Source organism: Mandrillus leucophaeus, unplaced genomic scaffold, assembly GCF_000951045.1.
Source record: "Mandrillus leucophaeus isolate KB7577 unplaced genomic scaffold, Mleu.le_1.0 Scaffold186, whole genome shotgun sequence".
NCBI classification, from domain to species: Eukaryota; Metazoa; Chordata; class Mammalia; order Primates; family Cercopithecidae; genus Mandrillus; species Mandrillus leucophaeus.
Genome location: NW_012101876.1, coordinates 1,798,244 through 1,825,358, shown reverse-complemented (window position 1 = coordinate 1,825,358; position 27,115 = coordinate 1,798,244). Strand labels below are relative to the sequence as shown.

Sequence of the window (27,115 nt, the reverse complement as noted above, 5' to 3'; positions counted from 1 at the left end):
ACCCATCCTGATCAGTGGTACTGTCAAAAGAGAGCAGGCAGAGAGCCAACCTGGATGATTTTCCAGGTCCTTGTTTGACACTCTCTAGCAATTTAGTAAACAGAGGTAAAATAAAAAGCCAACTTGAGAGGTAGTGATTAATTAATGAGCTTTTAATATGCCTTACTTAATATTCTTTACAAAACTTTAACTGTTAACTTTAGGTTTCAACTGTCAAAAGTTTGGCAATTTAAAACATGAAAAAGGAACAACATCAAAAGGTATTTGTCTTCTATAATAATATCAAACATTGAGAGAAAAAATTTTTACCCAAAAATCTGTCATATTCATAAAATCAAATTTAGAACAAATTATACATATCAATTTAAAGACTATAGAATAAAAGTAAATGAACTAAAGTTGGAAAAAATGCTTACCAATGCCCCAATGTTATATATTCTTATTGACTGAAATTTAATGGTTCAATTTTTTAAAATATACACTTCAAAGTACAGCTTTTATGAAACTATAGTATGCCACTATTAAAAATGTTATTTGTTTTTCAAAACAAATTAAAAGTTTAGAATACGATTATATTTTATACTCCTAATTCATATAATGTAACTTTGAAACATCAGGTCATATTCCATTTTTATAATATTTACAGCATAATATAACAATGGTTTATCCAATTTTATACTTTTAATATACTTTGAACAACTGAAGGTGCAACAGGAAATCATCACAGTGGTCATGGATAAGTCAAACAGTAATTACAGAGTTTTCACTTTAAAGATGAGATTATTTTTAATTATTGAGTACAGTATCTAAGGTACTATACTTATATAATTATGCTACTCATTAAATGGTTACTGAACGCTGAAATGTAATTTTAATGATAGCTACCTATCTTTCTTTACACATTTTATAGTTGACAGATAGTAAAGAACACTGGTTCTTTTTTGAGAGTTTGGTGAGATATGTGCAGCTGTGCCAGCATTCAGGAGAAGCGGACTGAGCCCGCTTATTAAACTTTCAACTCTACTCTTTTTTCGAAATACTGTTCCAGTTTATTTTGTTTTTTGAAAAAACAAAAAATCCTAAAAAGGATTACAACACTTAAAAATGGTGACAATTTATAGAAGAAAATAATCCAAAAACATATAAATGTTTAAAATTAACCTAGCTAGGTATATGTTGCTAATTCTTTGAAAACATGGGTATGGTAATATTACTCATACAACACCCTTCCTTTTCTTTTAAAAATTAATAATATTATAATAAACTAAAAAGATGTAAGGAAAATTAGTCTCTATCTTGCTAAATGAAAATTTCTACAACACATGTTATTTAACAGCTTGCAGACATCTCCTGTGAAACATTCCATAATCAGCATAGAATAAGTACTATATTACACATTTAAAATATGAGCTTCTTTCTCCTTAAAATTAAGATTATGATTAAACATGAAAAATAACACCAATAGAATAGTTCTTCCTTTAAGCTGATGTTTATCAGATCAAATATAAAATCCTTCAAATAATTAAGAGACTTTTGGCTTCATAAACAACCAGGTTTTATCACATTATAAAGGTTTTCTATAATTTATAACTGTTTCCGAAAGAAAATATCACATTAAATATAACTTTCAAGGTGCAAAAAAATGGTAATGGGGGAAAAAAAGCAGTTTTTCTTTCTCAAAAACATACCAAATAAGGAGTACAATTGTTTCACTAACAATATTAGAGAAAAGATTTCAGAGTTGGCTATATGAGGAAAAGGCAATAAAGTTTTGAAGCAGGAAAAACGCTTTGTTCCCTCAATCCTCTAGTTGAAATTAATTATAGCAAATGTTTATGAAAACATCTGTTCCTTACAGTTATAAATTCTTAATTTTAGTATGGACGATCTCAGACTCTTATTTTGGAAGGAAACTGTCTGACTATCGAAAGGTTTACAAAAGAACAGACAGAATCTATAATTCTGTAAAATTGTATATACAATGTGCTACATCCTGTAGAGATTTTACTTGGTGTGAAACATTTGGAGAGGCTTACTACCGGTAACTAGGAGAAATCAAAGACAAACAGAAAGGCTCATTTTTCATTTAAGCTATAATATGATAAAAAACATATCTGTAACACCAGAAAACAACTTCTGCCAGTTTGGGAAATAAACAAGTGTTACTTTACTACTGAATCTAATTTGGAAGTAAGTATAATAAAATAAGTATTAATTTTATAAGAGATTAAAGTAAATGAAATGACAATACAATCATGGGAACGTATATGTAGCATTTCCCAAAAATAACAAGAGAGGGTGCAAGAGAGTTTACTATGATGTTTTTACTTGCTATTCTGATTCCTGAACTAAGTTGTCAGGTAGCCATAACTGTAACAAAGATGCATCATACACACACACACACACACACACAAATACAGTATTAATGTAATCTTACACAAAGACTATTAAATGGTCAAATAGCACAAATATCTAAAATGTGCTTCAAGATAATAGACTTCCTTTTACTTACCTGAAAAGTAATTTAACTAATAAGCAACTTTTAGAATACAGTTGTAACTTTAAAGATATTTCAGTATCTAATGTAATCAGTAAAAGAATCTAGATGTCTTTATTGAGTATATTTTGAATACATGCACGAATTATATATAATAAATAACACGTGTTACTATATATTTAAAACATTGTACAACATATATCTATAAGAACAATTCATCAATTACTTGTGACCATAAATTTGAAATTTATACAACATTCATTTCTCATTAATTGGTATGCAACTTTCCTAATGGGTTCATAATATTCACAATTAAAATAAATTGCTGATTTGCAAAAATATGCTGACAGTTACATTGGTTTAAATTATAAGAAAGTGCATAATATTGCCTAATATTTCTAACATGTGTATCTAACTTATGAAGCCAGGAAGTATAACTGTGACTTAAATTTCAAAACAGAATGAATGGAATTTCAGACTCCCTTTTGGCTTTAACTGAGGTCATGTTTAGCAAAGGGCATTTTTGGTTCCATCTGTACACTGTTGAAATCTTTCTAAAGGGAGGTTTACAATAGATTTCTGTAGTATTTTTTAATACACAAACATCTAGTTCATGAAGAGAGAACCAGAGATTTTTAAACTAGGTTAAGTTAAAAACAGCCAGAATAACACTATAAATAATCACGCCTACTCAAATGTGTCTTCAGTTTACATGTGAAAACATCAAATTTTAGAATATCACATCACACTAGGTATGAATTCTGAAAAGTATTACATAATAAAGAAAAGGTTTTATCTTTGAATCATTAGAGAACTGTCAGCATACACAGTCTGGGGTATTTAATAGTAAAATGGGAAAAAAGACTTGGTTCAAAATGAAAACAAAGCTATGAGTTTACTGTAAAGACCTGAAAGCCTTTGTGTCTTTTAAAGGAATTAGTATATAGCAATGAAATGTTTTAGTTAAATTTAAAATCCTTTAAAAAAATAAATGATTTTTTTAAATCTATGAATAAAGTATATTCATGTATTGGCACACAGTGAAAGCAAAGCATAATGACTCAGCATTATCCATAAAGTAGCCACATCATTTGTGAAATCAGGCAAACCATTAGCCACCCCAAGCTAACTATTTATGCTAAAAATCCAGGACCACTCATTAGATCTATGAGCCAGTGCTGAAATCAATACGGAAAAAAATTCATGAATTTTATAATTTTCAGTTTTCTTTATTATTGTTAATGTATTTACATTCTAATGATTTAATAGCCATATTTAGTTCTCTAAAGAATGTCTTAAAATAAGTATTGTAGATAATGAAAACTCAGATGTAAAATAAAAATTCATAAGAAGTCTTAAATAAAATACATTTTCAAGTGGACCATTTTGAGAAAAGGATGTTTTGTTATCAAAGGTTCCTATTAAACCTTTAATAGAATTCTTAAAAACAAAAGACAGAAAGCAGCATGACATCAGCAAGATGGCAGAGTTTGAAACTCCAAGTAGTACATGTCCTCCTACAGAAACACTGAAAAACAAAAAGTAACTCTTAGGACTTTGTAAAAGCTGTAATCAACAGTCAAACATTTTCCAAAGCAAAATGAACACTGAATCCGTAGTCCCAGCTACTCGGGAGGCTGAGGCAGGAGAATTGCTTGAACCCAGGGAGGTGGAGCTTGCAGTGAGCTGAGATCTGGCCACTGCACTCCAGCCTGGTCGACAGAGCGAGACTCCGTCTCAACAAAAGAAAAAAAAAAAATTCTGTGCTTTTTACACTTGCCATTGCCCCACCCCCTCCCTGGCACTGTAGCAGTGTGAAAGCGGGTAGCTACTTTCCCAGGGTGGGAGTCTGGTACTTGGTTCTCGAAGGGAAGAGGGGACCATGTTTACAAATTGTTGTGTATGTATGTTCTACCCTGTGTAAGGGCCGCCTGAAAGATGACATGAGGTGCCTTTCTCTGTTCAGGCTAACTTAGAAGAAGCAGAGGACATCAATAGAATACACAACAAGCCAAACTAAAAACCCAATATATAGTCCATTCTCACGTTGCTATAAAGCACAGCCTGAGACTGGGTAACTTATAAAGGAATGAAGTTTAATTGACTCGCAGTGCCACATGGCTGGGAAGGCCTCAGGAAACTTACAATCATAGCAAAACGGGAAACAAATATGTCCTACCTCATATGATGGCATGAAGGAGAAGTACAGGCAAAACAGGGAAAAGCCCCTTATAAAACCATCAGATCTTGTGAGAACTCACTCTCTATCATGAGAACAGCAGCATGGGGGTAACCGCCCTAATGATTCAATTACCTCCCACTGGGTCTCTCCCATAACACCTGGGGATTATAGACCTACATTTCAATATGAGATTTGGGTGGGGGCATGGCCCAATCATACCATTGTGCCCCTAACCCCTCCCAAATCTAATGTCTTTATAATTCAAAACACAGTCATGCCTTCCCAACAGTCCCCCAAAGTCTTAACTCATTCCAGCATTAACCCAAAAGTCTAAGTCAAGGTGTTATCTGAGACAAGGCAAGTCCCTTCCCCTATGAGCCTGCAAAATCAAAAGCAAATTAGCTACTTCATAGATACAATGGGGATACAGGCATTGAGCAATACACCTACTCCAAATGAGAGAAACTGACCAAAACAAAGCGGCTACAGGCCCCATGCAAGTCCAAAATCCAACAGGCACTAATTAAACCGTAAAGTACCAAAATGATCTACTTTGACTCCATGTCTCACATCTATGTCACACTGATACAAGAGGTAGGCTCCCACAGCCTTGGGTAGCTCTGCTCCTGTGGCTTTGCAGGGTACAGTTCCCCTCCTGGCTGCCTTCACAGCTGGCGTTGAGTGTCTGTGGCTTTACCAGGTGCACAGTGCAAGCTGTCAGTGAATTCACCATTCTGGGGTCTGGAGAACAGTGGCCCTCTTCTCACAGCTCCACTAGGCAATGCCCCAGTGGGGACTCCAACCCCACATTTCCCTTCTGCACTGCCATAGCAGAGGTTCTCCATGAAGGCCCTGCCCCTACAGCAGACTTCTGCCTGGACATCCAGGTGTTTCCATATATCATCTGAAATCTAGGGCAGAAATTCCCAAACATCAATTCTCGTCTTCTGCACACCCGCAGGCCCAACACAATGTGAAAGCTGCCAAGGCTTACAGCTTGTACCTTCTGAAGCAACAGCCCAAGCTGTACATTGGATTCTTTCAGTTACAGCTAGAGCTGAAGCAGCTGGGATCCAGGGCACCATGTCCTAAGGTTACATAGAGCTCGGGGGCCCTGGGTCCATTCCACAAAACCACTTTTCCCTCCTAGGCCTTCAGGCCTGTGATGGAAGGAGCTGTGGTGAAGGTCTCTAACATGCCCTGGAGACATTTTCCCCATTGTCTTGGTGATTAACATTCCACTCCCCGTTACATCTGCAAATTTCTGCAGTGGGCTTGTAATTCTCCCCAGAAATTTTTTTCCTCCTACTACATTGTCATCCTGCAAATTTTCCAAACTTTTATACTCTGCTTCCTTTTGAATGCTTTGTTGCTTAGATATTTCTTCCACCAAATACCCTACATCACCTCTCTCAAGTTCAAAGTTTCACCGATCACCAGGGCAGGGGCAAAATGCCTCCAGTCTCTTTGCATAGCAAGAGTTAACTTTATTACAGTTCCCAACAAGTTCCTCATTTCCATCTGAGACAACCTCAGCCTGGACTTCACTGTCCATATCACTATCAGCATTTTGATCAAAGCCATTCAACAAATCTCAAGTTCCAAACTATCCCACATCTTCCTATCTTCTGAGCCCTCCAAGTCTCTAGGAAATTCCAAACTTTCCCACATTTTCCTGTCTTCTTCTGAGCCCTCAAAACACCTGTGGCTATTACCCAGTTCCAAAGTCGCTTCCACGTTTTTGGGTATCCTTATAGCAGCACACCAATCTCTGTGGTACCAATTTACTGTATCAGTGCATTATCATGTTGCTATAAAAGACTACCCAAGACTGAGTCATTTATAAAGGAAAGAGGTTTAATTGACTCACAGTTCCACATGGCTCAGGAGGCCTCAGGAAACTTACAATCATGACGGAAGGGGAAACAAATATGCCCTTCTTCACATGGCAGCCTGACGGAGAAATGCCAAGCAAAGGTGGGAAAGCCCCTTATAAAACCATCAGATTTTGTGAGAACTCACTTAATATCACAAGAACAGCAGCATGGGGGTAACTGCCCCCATTATTCAATTACCTTCCACCAGGTCCCTCCCATGATACATGGGGATTATGGGAACGACAATTCAAGGTGAGATACGGGTGGGGCCACAGCCAAACCACATCACTCACAGATGCCTGCCGCAAAAGACTGCAACTGAAATATAAGATAGACCACCTAAGGCCTGGGAGAAAAAGCTGGTGAGGGTTTCTTTGGGAAATTAGGACATTCAAAAGCATTCATGTGTACTGGAGAAATGTAGAAGGCCATGTGCATGCCTAGAGCAATATGCATGATCAGAAAGTAACTGAGAAGACCCTAAGCTTCCACCAAAAGCTGATCACTGTATGAGGACTGCAAGCTCGGCTAAATGTTAAAGAACTACTGTGGCACAGAGCCAGTCTGCAAAGACAGGAAGAGGTTTCAAATTTTTAGGGTGTGGTTTATATAAATACACAGTGCTTTTAGATTTTAAGAGAAAAAATACACTGTCGATGATCTCTGTTTAAATTTTAAAGTTTTTCCAGGAGTAAACCTTACTGAATTGGTAAAATAAACTAACATTCAGTTTAACGAAATCAGGAACTAGAGTCATTAAAGCATCATAATTAAAAGCTAAGACTCTACCATTTATTTGTTCTCTTACTTAACCATTCAATATCTCAGATTCCTCATCTGTAAAATGGAGACAACAATAGGTTCTACTGCAAAATGTGGTATGAAAGATTAAATGAGATACATGTATGTGAAGTGCTTATAGTACAATGTAGGTCCTCAAAAAAGTTACCTTCATTTTTATTAACATTTTAATCAATGTACTTATAATACTGGTTCTAGTAGAGGAAAAAAAAATAAAAGGCTACTAGTTCTACACAAGGAGAAATACAGTTGCTCATAACTTAAATAATTGAATACTGTGACTTTTTTCTTCTTAGCAATTAAAAAGCATTATTTCTGAAAAACTGAATCAAAAACTTTATGAATTATATGAGGATGGTGTGTAAGTCTTATGCAGCCCTTATAATATCCTTCCTGACAATGATCTTATCAAACATAAAATATTTAAAGAGAATGCAGTATATAGTAAATTTAAATAAAATTACAGCCTTGAAATATGAAGTAATATAATTTCATGAACTTAAGATATATAAATGTTTCTTGAAACTGATAAAAGATAAAAAACTAAAACCATGGTCAATCTATTAATAAACTAAAACTAATGTGTATGATAGTACACAGTATTACACATATACCAATAACAGATAAAACAAGCTATAAGAGGAATTCATTAATGATTCTGCAACTAAATGGGAAACAGGGACTAATTTCAAAGATAATCACAAGTAGAATTACCCAATTTAAGTTAACATGTGCTACGGCTGAATGCGTCCATCAAAAAACATATGCTGGAAACTTAATACAAAATGCAACAGTGTTAGGAGATGGGGCCTAGTGGGAGGTGTTTAGGTCAGGAGAGCTCTATACTTATGAATTAATTAATGTTGATTATAAAATAGCTTAATACTGTGAATTCAATCTCTTGCTGTCTCTCACATGCGTTCTCTTGCCCTTCTGCTTTCCATCATGGGATAATGCAACAAGAAGACCCTCACCAGATGCTGGCACCTTGATATTAGATTTCCCAGCCTCCAGAACTGTGAGAAATAAAATTATTTTCTTCATGAATTACCCAGTCAGTGATATTCTGCTATGATAACACAAAACAGACTAAGATAACACATAAAAATGCACAAATCTAAACATTTCTATTTAGTATTACTGTCATTTTTCCAGGTACTCTATGGATATAAAGCTACCTGATGTCTCAGACATATAAGAGAGTAGGCCAGAATCAATCAAGAACACAGAATTTTAAGGCAAAATTAATATTTCTGGGTTGCACCATCTACATATATTACAAGATGGGGTGGTACCAGATCATATCTGATCATCCAAATCACCTGGTAACAGGTATATAGGTAGTATGCATGTGTGTGTGTGTGTGATGTGGTGGAGGGAGGGGAGAGAGACAGAGAGGGAGGTAGACAGAGAGAGAGATAGAGGAAGGGAGGGAGGGAGAAATGGGAGAGAGGGGGCAGAGAAAGGAAGGTGGAAAGAAAGAAGGGGGGGAAGTGGAGGCAGAGAGAGAAAAGAGATTGAGATATTTGTGGGTGAGGCCCAGAACTCTACTTAAAGGGTTCCCTAGATTATTCTGATGATAAACAGGCCTTTCCTATTCTAAAATTATAAGCTTCTACTGTACTAAAAGTGACTATCTTATTATAGAAGGCAATTTAATTTGCCCTAATTGAGGAAATTATTGGGTATCTTATATGTCCTCATTTACTAATGACTAGCAATAAGGCACAAACTATGATCTCATTTTCCAGCAATAGTAATAGATTGCATTGAGCTACACCAACTTCACACATTTTCCTAATATGACCAGTACTATGTACTCTTTATTAGGGGAGGGTGCAGGTTCCACATGTTAAGCAGAACGCTACTAATGGCCTCTGAGGTTCTACCATAGACCACTTGGATCTCAAAAGCACCTTTTTGAAAAACAGTTGCAATGCTAATGCTGCATTTTAGACAATTACAAAACATATTTCCACTCAGTACATAAACAACAAAGTAGTCTTTCAGAAGAGCTTGCTAAGAAGTAAATATGTTGATAAAGAGTATTGAAAATATTTCTTTAAACTTGGAGAAATAGTATTAAGGCCATAAAACACTTGATATGGTTTGTCTGTTTCCCTACTCAAATCTCATCTTGAATTGTAGTTCCCATAATCCCCACATATCATGGGAAGGACCAGGTGGAGATAATTGAATCATGGGGGTGGTTTTCCCCATCTTCTTCTCATGATAGTAAGTCCTCATAAGATCTGATGGTTTTATAAGGGGCTTCCCCCTTTGCTGGGCACTCACTTTCTCTCCTGCCGCCATGTGAAGAAGCACATGTTTGCTTTGCCTTCCACCATAATTGTAAGTTTCCTGAGGCCTCCCAGGCCATGCAGAACTGAGTCAATTAAACCTCTTTCCTTTATAAATTACCAGTCTTGGGTATTTCTTCATAGAGGTGTGAGCACAGACTAATACATGATTATTATATAATTTGTCCTTCACTACAATTTTATCTTAACAAAATACAGATAACAATTTGGTTTAACTTTGGCTGAGACTTTTAGCCTTACTACAGTCCAACAAAAGCTTAAATAAAACATACCCTCCTCAAAACAACAAAACAAAACAAAAAGCATTATATTTTCAAAAATAATCTAATTGATATTTAGGGAATTCTAACCCTAACATTAAATTATCTATTAGTGCGTAAATATATATAACAAAAATAAAATACACATTATTTACTACATAAAATAGTGTATATGTTAGTAAAGTCCTATTTCACTGTCTTTCAAATAACACCTATAGAATATTTATATTTACCAAAATTATTCTTTTTCTTCAGTGTAATCAAAAGGAAACATCTTTTTCTAGAGAAAAGAATCCTTTGGGCACTACTCATTTCAACTGGTGATTACAATCAGTGCTAGATCCCTTAAGACTGGCTGAACATCTAGTGGACAAGACTTCATAAAATGTAAAGGCATCTGTTAACCCAAAGTACATAACTTTCAATGTTAACATTAGATATGTCCCATTTTAGTGCCTGAAAAATTCACTGGGACTCTATGCAGGATACAAATTATCATTCGTGAACCAGGGTTACAGATCCTATCTGTGTCTTTTAAATAACAGCTATCTGAACAAGTTCATATAACAAACATCTACTTAAAAAGCATAAAGGGCATTTTTACTAAGACATTCCAAAACCTACATAAAGAAGTGAAGGTAAATATTCTCAAAAATATCTTTAGTCTTATAGAAGATTTACTAACACAAATCACAATACAATGTTAGTGATTAGTATTTAAATCTAAAATCCTCAAATATCAAAAATTATTTAATATTTACCAATTTCTTCAAATAAAAAAATTCCAAAAATATTTGATTCACATAAAAATGTCTTATTTTACAAATTTTTGCTATGACATTAAAGAATTGCTGTACTAAAATAGTTTTCAAAGAAAAGAATTCTAAATCCATGAATTGATATGTATGTATCATTTTATGATAATGCATCTTTATTTACTAAAAAGGTGATTTTTAAAATCTGATAACAAGAAATATGTCAAAATAATGGCTATTCCTTTAAATCTGCTAGGAAATGTAGAATATTGTACAAAATCCTTATAGATGATTAAAAATATCATTCAAAGTAGTTATCACTTATTAAGCATTTTATTCAAACAAATTATTCATTACCTAGACAAACTATAAATGGGCCCCAATTAATAAAAGTATTTTGTAATTCAAACTTTTAGTCATAAATTCTTTCAGGATTTTTCAGTTCTTTCAGTAGTCACATGTTCAACACTTACAGTGTTCAAGGGCTGATGTTATATTGGTAAGCCAAAGCTCAAAATCCATCCCTAACAAACTTCAGTTTGATGAATGCACAACAGAGCAGAGGGACAGCCAAAGCAATGCATAATGACACCTTTGAAAAATGTTACACAAACTAGTTACACACCTTACTGTAATAACGTATGAGTGAGGGGGTGGATAAGTCACAGACCAAAAAGAACATAAAGAGCATTCCACTAGAGATCAGCATATGCCAAGATTCTGTGGAGTTCACGTTAAGGATTTTGGTCTTTATCCCCAACAAAAAGTCAGTAAAAGAAGGTCATAGGCCAGGCACAGTGGCTCATGCCTGTAATTCTAGCACTTTGGGAGGCAGAGGTGGGCAGATCACTTGAGCTCAGGAGTTTGAGACCAGCCTGGGCTACATGGCAAAACTCATATTTACAAAAAATTAGCCGGGCATAGTGGTGTGCACCTGTGGTCCCAGCTACTTAGGGGACTGGGGCAGGAGGACTGCTTGAGCCAGGAGATCTAGGCTGCAGTGAGCTGAGATGGAGCGACTGCACTCCAGCTTGGGTGACAAAGTGAGATCTTGTCTCTTAAAAACATACAATTTTTTGTTTGGTTTGGTTTTGTTTTTTGAGGCAGAGTCTCACTCTGTCAGCCAGGCTGGAGTGCAGTGGTATGTTTTCGGCTTACTGCAACCTCTGCCTTCCGGGTTCAAGCAATTCTCCTGCCTCAACCTCCCAAGTAGCTAGGATTACAGGTGTGAGCCACTATGCCCAGCAAATTTTTATATTTTTAGCAGAAACAGAATTTTGCCATGTTGGCCAAGCGGGTCTCAGACTCCTAGCCTCAAGTGATCCACCCGCCTTGGCCTCCCAAACTGTTGGGATTACAGGCATTAGCCACCGTGTCCCACCAAAAAGATTCATTTTTAAATGGTCACTTGAAGTTCAGGGTGAAGTAATTTGTGGTTGGGTGTAGGTAAAAGGAGAGTGGATGAAGGCAGACTGGATAAGAAGCTCTGTGGTACTCTAAGGCAAAAACAAATGATAGAACAGCTATCAACACTGATGAGATCATTATCAGACCATCTTAAGTATAGAAATTTACCATTCTGTCAAGACTATTGCTATTTAAATCTCATCTGAATCATTCATTCATTCATTCATTCCATGAACATCTACTGAGTGTCTACTATGTGCCAGACACATAATTCCAGTCGTAGGAACCAGAAGTATTACAGTGAACTATAGCATTATAGAATGAAGTGGAGGAGCAGGGGGAGAAAACACAAGAAAATAAATTTGCAATTTCAGATAATTGTAATAGCTATAAATAAAATACAAAACAGAATAATGTGACATTCAGTGATTGTGGGAGGGTGCTCTTTGAAGATGAAAGTAATATCTGATTTTGGATTCTAATGACAAGAAAAAAGTCAGCCATTTGAATATCTATGGCAAAGGGTATAATATGCAAAGCACAAAGGCACTACTACAGAAGCCAGCTTTTAGATAAGAAAATAAGGCCAAGGTGGCTGAAGGACTTGGGGCAGAGTACTACGAGATGAGGATAAGGATACAGGATAACAAGTGGCCATAGAACTTATGGTTTGAATGGGAGGGAGTCTGGATTTTGAAACTACAATGAGAAGGCACTGGAGAGTTATAAAAATCACAAAATTAATTCTTTCTAAGATATTCTAAACAGGTGTGATTTGAAATCATTTCTATGGTAGTAAAAGTATTTTATTTCATACACAGTAAACAATTAGATTATTCGTTTTATTTATTTTACTGAACTGCTTTCTACCTAGATCAGAAATTAACTTGGTTTCTCAATAAGAGTTAAGACAGATTACAATAAAACAAACCAGAAGAAAAGTACATCATAGGTTACTAGTAGGATCTCCAGTTCCACCCATAATGGAGTACCACTGCAGCATATTTCTCCTACTGACAACAATTTAAAACTCTAGGAAAAATACAAAAAACAAAAACCACTTGAGGGCTCTGAAAAGTAAATAACAGGAGGCATGTTGGAGAAGAAAGTCAGTGGTAGTGAGTTTTCTGTTCTTTCTTCTCCTTTATTTACCACATCAGGATGAATCTGATAATGAAATAGCAGGCACAGGGAGGAAAAACTCCAAAAGAATCCCATTTTTCAGAAACTAGAAAAAGGAGCTCCTGTGAACTGCAGAGTGTGGAAAGAATTAATCTTTCTTTTTCCCTTCTTTTTTCATTTCTAACCATGTGACAAGACCAGATCTAGTTTGAGAACTATGCTGCCACAGTAGGTTGGTGGTAGCAGTGGTGTGGGCACCTAAAACTCTAAAAAGCCTATCCTTTTGGTTAGAAAACTGCAAAAAAGGACCCGTTGTGCAAACAGTGAGTGGAGAACCCCTATTATTTTTTTCTATGCTATTTCTCTCATCACTTTGCCAAAAAAGTGCATCCATTCATGTGAAACTGTGCAATAGCACAGGAGGCAAATGTTATGATAAAACCAGACACGGTGTACGGGGTAACCCTGTAGAAGCAGCCCTGGACATAGGGATTCTCTAATTCTGCATATGAAAAGACACAAATCCTGAGCTCACTCCCTAGCTGTACATGCTCAAAATATACCCAAAGAAGTACAACAAAAGCTTTGAGAAGTGAACCATAATAATTAATATAAACTACCACCAAAGTCCCAGACTAACCTCTGAGGGTCATATGCAAGGAACAGACTAAAAAAAGCATAGAAAGGACTTTTGAAAACTACTGACAATGGAACCTCCACTCACAGACAGTGAGACAGAAACTGTGGTCTGAACTTAACTGGAGACAGCAGGAGAGCTGGGAATGGGAAGGAAGGGAGAAGAGAAGGGGAGAAGAGAGGAAGAAGAAGCGACGGACCAGGGAAGTGGAAGGCGAGGAAGAGGGAGAGGGAAATAGAAGGAAGGGAAATAGAAGAAAGGGAGGAAAGGAAGGAGGAAAATCATCCAGAGGATTTAACAGGATCCAGAGTTTCATAAAAAATTATTCAAAATGTTCAAGACACGGTCTAAAATTGATTGCCATATCAAGAACCAGAAAAATCTGATCAATTATCAAAATGTAATACAATCAACAGATACCAACCCAGAGATGATCCAGGCATTAGAATCAACAAAGACTTAAAGAAGCTACCATAACTTGAGAAGCTTACTTTATTTATTATCTGTGGAATATGAGCCTCTTTAAATTATCAGACCAGAGAGGCACTGAAATGTGACAGCAGTCGGTCTCACTTCCACTCTGAGTTAAGTAATTACCTCGTGAAGCCATGTACTATGTGGGTTCTAGATTGACACCAAGTAGCCATAAAATTAACCGAACAATATCATGTGCTGGATACCATAACTCATACCCTACAGTTCAACAATGTATAGCCAACCACTAATCAATATTATTTCTGTCACCCAATGAGAATTCCTATCAAACAACTTTATCAGCCCACTACTGGTTTCCTTTTTCCTTTAAAATCCTGCTTGTAACAAAGGCTAAGTGGAGTACTTCCCAAGGCAACTTGGAAACGTTTCTTAGGCAGCTGTCCTCACTTTGGCTTATGTAAACTCTCAAGTTTTATTTTGTGCCTCAGCTTCTTCAAGTCAGCAAACTTTTCTCTATGAAGTAATGGTGTATACTCTTGAAATGAGTAGAAAAATAGAAGTTCACTGTAAAATAATAGAAACTATTAAAAAGAATCAAATGGAAATTTTAGAACTGTAAAGAACAATACCTGAAATTTTAAAAATTCATAGATGGGCTCTGTAATGAAACGGGTAAGACAGAGGAATGGGACAGTGAACTGAAAGATCAACAAAAGTTATATACAATCTGAAGAACGCAGAAAAAAAGATTTTAAAAAATGAAATGAACTGAGTGTCAAGGACCCACGGGACAATACAGGCTCCTAATAAATCTCCAAAATTCAAAGTATTTTCAAAAACATTATCAGAATCACATTAAATAAATCATCAATGTAATCTAAGTATCTTCTCATGAGCTACATTGAAATACATTACAGCATAAAGAATAAATGTAAAAATTACCTAAATAAAAATGAGAATATTATAATAGAATGTAAAAACTAATTTAACGCACTCTAATATTAACTTATATTTCATTTCTTGGATAGCCTTTATTTTTCCAGATGTAAAAGCAATGCAAACTACATTAAAAGCATTTATACTTGAGAGAAATTATTAAAACAAAAACTATCAAGAAAAAAGAAAAAATAAAGAAAAAGAAAAGTAGAAAGCAAAAACCACCCATAATGTGATGCAATTACATGAGGATACTTTTCCCTTCTTTTTTCTATAAAATTGAATTTACATACTATATAAACAGTTTTATATTCTATTATTTCATTGTATTATACATATGAGCATTTCTCCCATGTTATTTAAAAACCTTTTTATAAAGAAATTTTAACTGGCTACATAATAATCAATATATGTCCTATAATTTATTTAACCATTCTTCAATTGGCAGATATTTCTTTTATTTAAAATATTTAGCTGTTCTAAATAACACTATGATAAATACCTTTGTGAACAAATCTTTCCATGGCTGCCTTTAGAGAAATAAATTGGTTTATCAGAAAGTATTAACAAAACCACAAACCAAATACAAATTGATAAAAATTACAAAACTAATACATAATTATTGTACAAAAATTTCAAATACAGATCTATATTAAGAAAATATAAAGATACACATAATTCTTCCATTGTTAGTATTTTAACATTTCCTCAAATTTTTAATAATATGCATTATATATATTCTATAATTTGAATACAATATATAGTTTAATACTATCCTAATACAACTTTCAATGGCTTTACAGAGAATTACACAATAGCATTACACAATATTACACAATAGCATTACAGAGAAAAATAGTTACACATCATCAGTAAGTAAATATATTCCTACAGCTACTAACCATAGAGCATACTATACAGAACTGTCCATGTGAGAAATAACTTGACTGAAAGTCAGTTTTTGAAATGTGAGCATCTGCATTTTGTAACCCTTGACTTAGGTATTTCATAATACTGACACATGCCCTGAATCTGTTTTCCCATTATCAGTGGACATATGGCAACCCGCTACAGACCATATTTCACATCTACTTTATGACTAGATATAGCCCTGTATGCTCAAGTGATACGGGCATATTCTGTTTTAATGATGTCTTAATATGAACTTTCTTTCTTTTCCATGGATTAAAACAGTAGTCAATTACAGTGGCTAAATCAGGCCAATAATGGCCTCTTCTCATAAGACCTGTGGACAAAAAAGGTTTTTACATTTTTAAAGGCTTGTTTTTTACTTAAAGAGGAAGGTCTTTAGTGAAGAATCATTAAAAAAAAAAAAGTCCCATCTGCCATAGACAATACTTTTGTGAAATAATAAAAATATTCCTATAAAAGTGAAATAAAAAGATATATAAAATATAAGCCTCAATATTTTATTATTACATTCAAAAGATGGAAAAATTATTCTGTCCTATATATTAACCTTCACTTTCTATACAGCAGTCCTTTCTTATTTGCGGTCTTGCTTTCCATAGTTTCAGTTACCTGCAGTGAACCATGGTCCAACAATAGGTAAGTACAGCACAGTAAGATATTCTCAAAGAGACCACATTCACTTACCTTTTATTATGTGATAAAAGGATATTGTTATAATGGTTCTATTTTATTAGTAGTATGGTTGTTAATCTCTTACTGTGTCAAATTTACAAATTAAACTTTATCATAGGTATGTATGTATAGGAAAAACACTGTATATATAAGGTTCAGTGGTTTCAGGCATCCACTTCAAGTCTTGGACCATATTCACCACAGATAAGAGTGTAATAGTGTACTTATATAGTTGAGAACTAGTTACAAACAGTTCTCACCCACGGACTAGACTGAGTAGCACAGCTCTAGGAAATGGAAGAGGAACAACGGGGAAGGATCCTGGAGTCAGGGCTGTTAGGTTAAGAATAATGAGCTTCTGCCTTTTTAAAGTCATTATATTTTGGGACTTAGCTATTGCTTAAACTAATACAGAGTTCAAAATGAAATGGCTGATATTCTCCCCTGTGGCATAAAAATATGTAAGGCAGAAGGATGACTGCCCATCTCTCTTAGATATCCTTCTTTCTTTAGGTTATTTCTCCCAACCCCTATTCCTCCTGAAGAGACATACTTTTTATTTTAAGTAATTTACCCCAAATATAACTCCAAATTTGGTCAAACTCCCTTTAGGTCTCTGAATATGATAAGAAACAAATCCTATTGATGAAAATAATTATAGTAGCTTTATGGTTACAGTGGTTTAGATCAAAAAAGTAAAGAAGATTCTTGAGACATTAATGAGACAAATCTATTGATTGGTGGCTAAGAGATGTCAATAACGATTCCTAAGTTTCTGGCTTACACAACTAGATACATACTGACACCATTCACTGAGATTAAAAAAAGATAGGAGAGGAGTTTGGAAGAAAAGATCACAAGTTCAACTTTGGACAAGCTGAGTTAGAACTTTTAAAAATCTAAGAGGAAATGTAATCTGGAATATCAGATACATGAATCTGGAGCTACCTGAACTAGAAACACTTGAAAGTATAAGGATATTGATAACCAAAGTTTAGGATAAGAACAGAGACAAGTAAAAGCCCAATTTTAAAGACCACATTGAAAACCAGAAGTAACAAGGAATACCATGAGAAAATTTTGTCATTGAAGCTAAAAGAGGATTTTGAGAAGGAGGAAGTCAAGAATTTAGGATGTTACTGTCAAGGCCAGATAAAATCTTAAAACAGATTTAATTACAGAAAGACCATTAGGATCTCATGAGATATTCATTCAAGTAGAATGAGTGACAGACACCAGAGTAAAATGGAAAATCATAACAAATTTTTTATTTATGTAGAATTACTCAGAAAATGAGAAGAAAGCTACTGCTGTAGCCGAAAGAAACGGTGGGATCAGCATGGGACTTTTCATCCTAGCTTAACTTACTAAGATGAGAAGGACTATCAACAAAACAAGAAAGATCCAGTAGAAACACAGGGGTTGAATATATAAGAGAGGAGAGATAACTGATAGAATACAAGATTCCTGAGAAGATACAAGGGGATGGGATCTAGACCACAGGTAAAAGAACTGATTTGAAAAAGAAGAGACATCACCAGGGGGAAAAAAAGAGAAAGATACAGATGTAGTTGCAGGTAACTCTGTTATAGAAAGCTAAAGCTCCCACCTAATAATTTCTATTTTCTTTATGGAATGAGCAGAGTCAACCTTCAGGAAATCATAAGTTTAAATTACAAAGGTTTTGAAATACCTGAGAAAAGAGGGAAAGTACAACTTAATTCTTACGGTGATCATGAACTTACGCTGAAAAGATAAATCATACAGTAGAATAAACATTGATATATACATCCTAAACTGGCTGTATATATACAGTCATTGATATATACATCCTAAACTGGCTGGCATTAAGCTTTTACCAATTAATCATCAAAGTAGATAACAATGTTTCAAAACTATTTTTCCCATCTAATAGGATCTTGCGTACATTTGTATTTCTTGGAATATCAGGAAAACTAAACTTCTAAAATATATTTATTGGAAATTTGCATCTCTCCATTTTTAAATAGCTGGTTAAACTTGTTTCCACTGATAAATTATCATTTTCTTATTGATTTGTAAAAGCTCTTTAATTTTTAGGGTAATTAACTTTGTAGCCAGGAATGTTCATGTGCACCTGTAGTCTCCGTAGCACTTAGGAGGCTGAGACAGGCAGATCACCGGAGCCCTGGGATTCAAGTTTGATTCTATCTCAAGAAACTACTTTCTCTACTCATCCAAAAGAAGCAACTCCTCATTCATTACAGTTTTATCATGAGATTGCAGGAATATATTAACATCTTCACTGTCCACTTCTAATTCCATTTCTCTTGCTATTTCCTGTCCATCGGCAGTTACTTCCTCCACTGAGGAGGTCTTGAACTTAAGTCTCGAACCTCTCCAAGTCATCAATGAGGGTTGGAATCAATTTCTTCCAAACCCCTGTTCAGGCTAATTATTTTGACCTCCTCCCATGAATCATGAATGTTCTTAATAGCATCTATTATGATGACTCCTTTCCAGAAGGTTCCAATGTACTTTGCTCTGACACATCAGAGGAATCACTATCTATGGCAGCTATCAACTATGAAATGTATTTCTTAAATAATAAGATGTGAAAGTAGAAATGACTACTTGATCCAGGGTCTGCAGAATGGATGCCGTGTTAGCAGCATGAAAACAACATTAATCTCCTTGTACATCTCTACCAGAGCTTTTGTGTGACCAGGTGCCTTATCAAAGAGAAGTAATTTTTTGAAAGGTATCTTTTTTTTCTGATCAGTAGGTAGCAAGAGTAGGCTTAAAATATTCAGTCAACCATGCTATAAGCAAATGTGCTAACATCTAGCCTTTATTATTCTATTTACAGAGCACAGAGAGAGTAGATTTAATATAATTCTTAAGGGTCCTAGGATCCTCAAAATTGTCAATGAACATCGGCTTTAACTAAATGTCACCAACTACATTAGCCTCTAATAAGAGAGTCAGCCTGTCCTTTGAAGCTCTGAAGCCAGGTACTGACTTTTCCTCTTTAGCTATAAAAGTCCTTATTCATAGGGTCTGGCAAGATAGCCAAAAAGGAACAGCTCCCAGAGAGACCAACGCAGAAGGCAGGTGATTTCTGCATTTCCAACTGTGGTACCCTTCTCATCTCACTGGGACTGGTTAGAAAGTGGGTGCAACCCACGGAGGGTGAGCAGAAGCAGGGTGGGGCACCACCTCAGCTGGGAAGCACAAGGGGTTGGGGAACTCCCTCCCCTAGCTAAGGGAAGCCATGAGGGACTGTGCCATGAGGGACGGTGCTATCCAGCCCAGATACTATGCTTCTCTCATGGTTTTCGCAACCTGCAGACCAGGAGATTCCTTCAGATGCCTACACCACCAGGGCCCTGGGTTTCAAGCACAAAACTAGGGGGCCATTTGGGGCAAACACCGAGCTAGCAGGAGATTTTTTCCCCCATACCCCAATTGCACCTGGAATGCCAAAGAGAAAGAACTGTTCACTCCCATGGAATGAGTGCTGAAGCCAGTGAGCCAAGTGGTCTTGCTCAGTGGATCCCACCCCCACAAAGCCCAGCAAACTAAGATCCACTGGCTTGAAATTCTCGCTGCCAGCACAGCAATCTAAAGTTGACCTGGGATGCTCAACCTTGGTAGGGGAAGGGGCATCCATTGTTACTGAGGCTTGAGTAGGCCGTTTTCCCCTCAGAGTATAAACAAAGTCACCAGTAAGTTCGAACTGGGCGGAACCCACTGCAGCGCAGCAAAGCCGCTGTAGCCAGATTGCTTCTCTAGATTCCTCCTCTCTGGGCAGGACATTTCTGAAAGAAAGGCAGAAGCCCCAGTTAGGGGCTTATAGATAAAACTCCCATATCTCTGGGACAGAGCACTTGGGGGAAGGGGAAGTTGTGGGAGCAGCTTCAGCAGACTTAAACATTCCTGCCTGCAGAGTCTAAAGACAGCAGCAGATCTCCCAGCACAGTGCTCAAGCTCTGCTAAGGGACAGACTGCCTCCTCAAGTGGGTCCCTGATCCCCATGCCTCCTGACTGGGAGACACCTCCCAGCAGGGATTGGCAGACACCTCACACAGGAGAGCTCCAGCTGGCATATGGCAGGTGCCCCTCTGGGACAAAGTTTCCAGAGGAAGGAGCAAGCAGCAATCTTTGCGGTTCTGGAGCCTCCGCTGGTGATACCCAGGCAAACAGGGTCTGGAGTGACCTCTAGCAAACTCCAGCAGACTTGCAGAAGAGGCGCCTGACTGTTAGAAGGAAAAGTAACAAACAGAAAGGAATAACATCAACATCGACAAAAAGGACTCCCATGCAAAAACCCCATCCAAAAGTCATCAACATCAAAGATAAAAGGTAGATAAATCCACGAAGATGAGGAAAAAGCAGCACAAAAATGCTGTAAATTCCAAAGACCAGAATACCTCTTCTCCTCCAAAGGATCACAACTCCTCGCCAGCAAGGGAACAAAACTGTACAGAGAATGAGTTTGATGAATTGACAGAAGTAGGTTTCAGAAGGTAGGTAATAACAAACTCCTCTGAGCTATAAGGAGTATGTTCTAAACCAATGCAAGGAAGCTAAGAACCTTGATCAAAGGTCACAGGAACTGCTAACTAGAATAACCAGTATAGAGAAGAACATAAATGGCCTGATAGAGCTAAAAAACATAGCACAACAACTTTGTGAAGCATACACAAGTATCAATAGCAGAATCAATCAAGTGGAAGAAAGGATATGAGAGATTGAAGATCAACTTAATGAAATAAAGCATGAAGACAAGATTAGAGAAAGAAGAATGAAAAGGAACGAACAAAGCCTCCAAGAAATATGGGACTAAGTGAAAAGACCAAACCTACGTTTGATTGGTATACCTGAAAGTGATGGACAGAATGGAACCAAGTTGGAAAACACACTTCAGGATATTATACAAAAGAACTTCCCCAACATAGCAAGACAGGACAACATTCAAATTACAGAGAATACCACAAAGATACTCTTCGAGAAGAACAACCCCAAGACACATAATCATCACATTCACCAAGGTTGAAATGAAGGAAACAATGTTAAGGAGAGCCAGAGAGAAAGGTCAGGTTGCCCACAAAGCCCATAAGACTAACAGCGGATCTCTCAGCAGAAGCCCTACAAGCCAGAATACAGTGGGGTTCAATATTCAACATCCTTAAAGAAAATAATTTTCAACCCAGAATTTCATCTCGAGTCAAACTAAGCTTCATAAGTGAAAGAGAAATAAAATCCCTTACAAACAAGCAAACACTGAGAAATTCTGTCACCACCAGGCCTGCCTTACAAGAGCTTCTGAAGGAAGAACTAAATATGGAAAGGGAAAAAGCAGTACCAGCGACTACAAAAACATACCAAAATGTAAAGACCATCAACACTATGAAGAAACTGCATCAACTAATGGACAAAATAACCAAGATATGAACAGACCATTCTCAAAAGAAGACATTTATGCAGCCAACAAACATGAAGAAAAGCTCATCATCACTGGTCATTAGAGAAATGCAAATCAAAATTACAAGGAGATACCATCTGATGCCAGTTAGAATGGTGATCATTAAAAAGTCAGGACACAACAGATGCTGGAGAGGATGTGGAGAAACAGGAACGCTTTTACACTGTTGGTGGAAGTGTAAATTAGTTCAACTATTGTGGAAGACAGTATGGCAATTCCTCAAGGATCTAAAACTAGAAGTATCACTGGGGGAGGAATGGGAAGGATAGCATTAGGAGAAATACTTAATGTAGACGACAGGTTGATGGGTGCAGAAAACCACCATGGCACGTGTATACCTATGAAACAAAACCTACATGTTCTGCACATATATCCCAGAACTTAAACTAAAATGTTAGCCGGGTGTGGCGGTGGGCACCTGTAATCCCAGCTCAGGAGACTGAGGCAGAAGAATCGCTGGAACCTGGGAGGTGGAGGTTGCAGTGAGCTGAGAGAGCACTACCATCACACTCCAGCCTGGGCAACAAAGGGAGACTCCGTCAAAAAAGAAAAAAAAATTACAAGAAGGTTTCTATAACCATCTATAACCAAGCAGATTTAACCCAAAGGTGACTACCACAAGGCTTGTAACAATCAAACTCCAAAGGGTCAGAAATAAAGAGGTTTTATTGTTTTTTTAATTGTGTGTTTCTCTGTTTATACAATCAGTATTAAGTTGCAATCAGTTTAAAGTAATGGGTTATAAGATAGTATTTATAAGCCTCATAAGTAAGCTCAAATTGAAAAACATACAATGGATACACAAAAAATAAAAAGCAAGAACTGAAATCACACCACCAAAGAAAATCAACTTCACTAGAAGGAAGACAGGAAGGAAGGCAAGATTACAAAACAACCAGAAAACAAATAACAAAATGGCAGGAGTTAAGTCCCTACTTATCAATTATAACATTAAATGTACATAGACTAAACTCTCAAATCGAAGGTCATAAAGACAGAAGGTCTGAATGGATGGAAAACCAAGACATGATGAAAAACCAAGACACAATGATCTCTGCCTACAAGAAACACACTTTACCTATAAAGATACATATAGACTGAAAATAAATGGATGGAAAAAGATATTCCATGCCAGTGGATACCAAAAAAGAACAAAAGTAGTTATACTTACATCAGACAAAATAGATATCCAGACAAAGAATGTCATTATATAATGATAAAAGGGTCAATTCAGCAAGAGGATACAACAATTATAAATATATATGCATCCAGTACTGAGCATCCAACATATAAAGCAAATATTATTAAAGCTAAAGAAACACATAGACGCTAATGCAGTAATAGCTGGAGAATTCAACACCCACTTTCAGCATTGGAAATATCTCCCAGGCAAAAAAATCCACAAAGAAACATCAGACTTAATCTGCAAAATAGAACAAATGAACTCAATAGATATTTACAGAACATTTCATCCAACAGGTGCAGAATACACATTATTTGCCTCAGCACATGGATCATTCTCTCCAGGACAGACCATATGTTAGGTTACAGAACAAGTCTTAAAACATTAAAAAAAAAAAATACTGTCAAGCATCTTCTCTAACCACAATGGAATAAAACTACACATCAAGAACAAGGGGAACTTTCGAAACTATGCAAACACATGGAATTAAACAATATGCTCCAGAATGACCAGTGGGTCAATAAAAAAATAAAAAAGACTGAAAAGTGTCTTGAAACAAATGATAATGGAAATGCAACACACCAAAACCTATGGGATACAGTAAAAGCAGTAGTAAGAGGGCCATTTATAGCTGTAAGAAGAAAAATTCCAAATAGGTAATTAATGATACATTTTACAGAACTAGAAAAGCAAAAGCAAACCAAACCCAAAATTAGGAGAAGAAAAGAAATAATGAAGATCAGATCAGAAATAAATGAATTTGAAATAAAGAAAACAATTAAAAAAAGCAAAGAAACAAAAAGTTGGTTTTTTGAAACAATGAAACTGACAAACCTTTAGCCATACTAAGAAAAATAATGGAGAAGACTCAAATCAGGGATGAAAAAGAAAACACTGTAACTGATACCATATAAATTAAAGGAATCATTAGTGTTTCATTTAGTAATCATAGGAGCAACTATAAGACAATAAATTGGACAATCTAGAGGAAATGTTTAAATTCCTAGACACATACGACCTACAAATATCAAACCACGAAGAAATTCAAAACCTGAATAGACCAATAATGAGTAACAAGATCAAAGCCATAATGGCTTTACTGCTGAATTCTACCAAACATTTAAAGAAGAACTAATACCAATCCTACTAAACTCAAACTATTCCAAAAAATAGAGGCCAAGGGATACTTCCAAACTAATTATACAATGCCAATACACCAAAACCTAGATAAAAACTAATTATACAATGTCAATATACCAAAACCTAGACAAAGACACATCAAACAAGAAAATTACAGATCAATGTTTCTGATGAATAATGATACAAAAAGTTCTCAATAAAATACTAGCAAATCAAAATAAATAATATATTAAAAAGGTCATTCATTATGACCAAGTGGGATTTATCTTAGATATGAAAGTATGAATCAACCTACGCAAATCAATCAATGTGATACATCCTATCAATGGAATGAAGGATAAAACCATATGATCATTTAAATTCATGCTGAAAAAGCATCTGATAAGTTCAGCACTCCTTCATGATAAAAGACTTTAACTGGAGACAGGAACATAACTCCACATAATAAAAGCCATATATGACAGACCCACAGCCAGTATCATATTGAATGAAGAAAAATTGAAAGCCTTTTCTTTAAGATCTAGAAGACAAGAATGCCTGCTTTTTCACAACTGTTATTCAACAGAGTACTGGATGTCCTAGCTTAGGCAATCAGATAAAAGAAAGGTAGAGAAAGAAAAGAGAAATGGTATCCAAATTGGAAAATAAAGCGGCAAATTATCCTTGTTTGCAAATGATATTATCTTATATTTGGAAAAACGTAAAGACTCCACACACACACAAAAAAAACCTAGTAGAAGTGATAAATTCATTTAAGTTGTAGGATACAAAATCAACATACAAAAATGAATAACTTTTTTTTTCTTTTTTTTTTTTTTTTGAGATAGAGTCTCACTCTGTCATCCAGGCTGGAATGCATTGGCGTGATCTCGGCTCACTGCAACTCCACCTCCCGGGTTCATACCATTCTCCTGCCTCAGTCTCCCGAGTAGCTGGGACTACAGGCGCCCGCCACCACGCCTGGCTAATTTTTCTGTATTTTTAGTAGAGACGGAGTTTCACCATGTTAGCCAGGATGGTCTTGATCTCCTGACCTTGTGATCCGCCTGCCTTGGCCTCCCAAAGTACTGGGATTACAGGCATGAGCCACCGTGGCCTGGCCAAAAATCAGTAGCATTTCTATATGCCAACAGTGAGGAATCTGAAATAGAATTTAAAAAGTAATCCCATTTACAACAGTCACAAATAAAATTAAATACTTACGAATTAACTTAAAGAAGTAAAAGATCTCTACAATTAAAACTATCAAAGACTGATGAAACAAACTGAAGAGGACAACAACAAAAAAAGGAACGATATTCCATGTTCATGGACTGGAAACCTCGATATTGCTAAAATGTCCATACTACCCAAAGCAGTCTGCAGATTCAACGTATTCTCTATGAAAATAACAAATGACATTCCTCACACAAGTAGAAAAAACTATCCTAAAATGTATATGGAACCACAAAAGATTCAAAATAGCCAAAGCTATCCTAAGCAAAAGAAAAAAAAAATGTGTGTATATATATAGGGGTGGGTGCAGTGGCTCACGCCTGTAATCCCAACATTTTGGGAGGCCAGTGCAGGTGGACTGCTTGAGCTCAGGAGTTCAAAACCAACCTGGGCAACATGATGAAACCCCATCTCTAAAAAAGTACAAAAGAATTAACCAGGTATCGTGGTGCACACTTGTAGTCTAGTCACTTGGGAGGCTGAGGTGGGAAAATCCCTTGAGGCCGGGAGGTGGAGGTGCAATGACCTGAGGTTGTGCTACTGCACTCCAGTCCTGGTGACAGACTGAGACCCTGTCTCAAAAACAAAATAAAACAAAACAAAAAAGAACAAAATAGGAGGAATCATATTATCTGATTTCAAATTATACTGCAGAGCTATAGTAACCAAAACGGCATGGTATTAGCACAGACACAAACACACAGACGAATGGAAAAGAATAGAGAACCCAGAAACAAACCCACACTCCTACACAGAACTCATTTTTGACGAAGGTGCCAGTAACATACATCAGGGAAAAGACAGTCTCTTCAATAAATGGTACTGTGAAAACAGAATATCTATATGCAGAAGAATGGAATCAGATCCCAATCTCTTGCCATATACAAAAATCAAGTAAAAACATGTTTAAAGACTTAAATCTAAGACCTCAAACTATAAAACTACCACAAAAAAAATTTGGGAAACTCTCCAGGACATTGGTCTGGGCAAAGATTTCTTGAGTAATACCCCACAAGCACAGGCAATCAAACCAAAAATTGACAAATGGGATCACGTCAAATTAAAAAGATTCTGTGTAGTAACAGAAAAAATGAACAAAGACACAACCCACATAATGGGAGAAAATATCTGCAAACTACCCATGTGACAAGGGATTAATCACAAGAATATATAAGGAGCTCACATAACTCTATAAGAAAAAAAATCTAACAATCTGATTACAATATGGGTGAAAGATTTGAATAGATATTTCTCAAAAGAAGACAAAGAAATGGC

General features: G+C 36.1%; 1 protein-coding gene across 3 annotated transcripts in view; it reads right to left on the bottom strand.

Annotated features, from left to right (window-relative positions):
- Positions 1-27,115, bottom strand: part of TBC1D5 (TBC1 domain family, member 5) — a 500,189-nt gene that overhangs the window by 287,374 nt on the left and 185,700 nt on the right. The window lies entirely within an intron of this gene.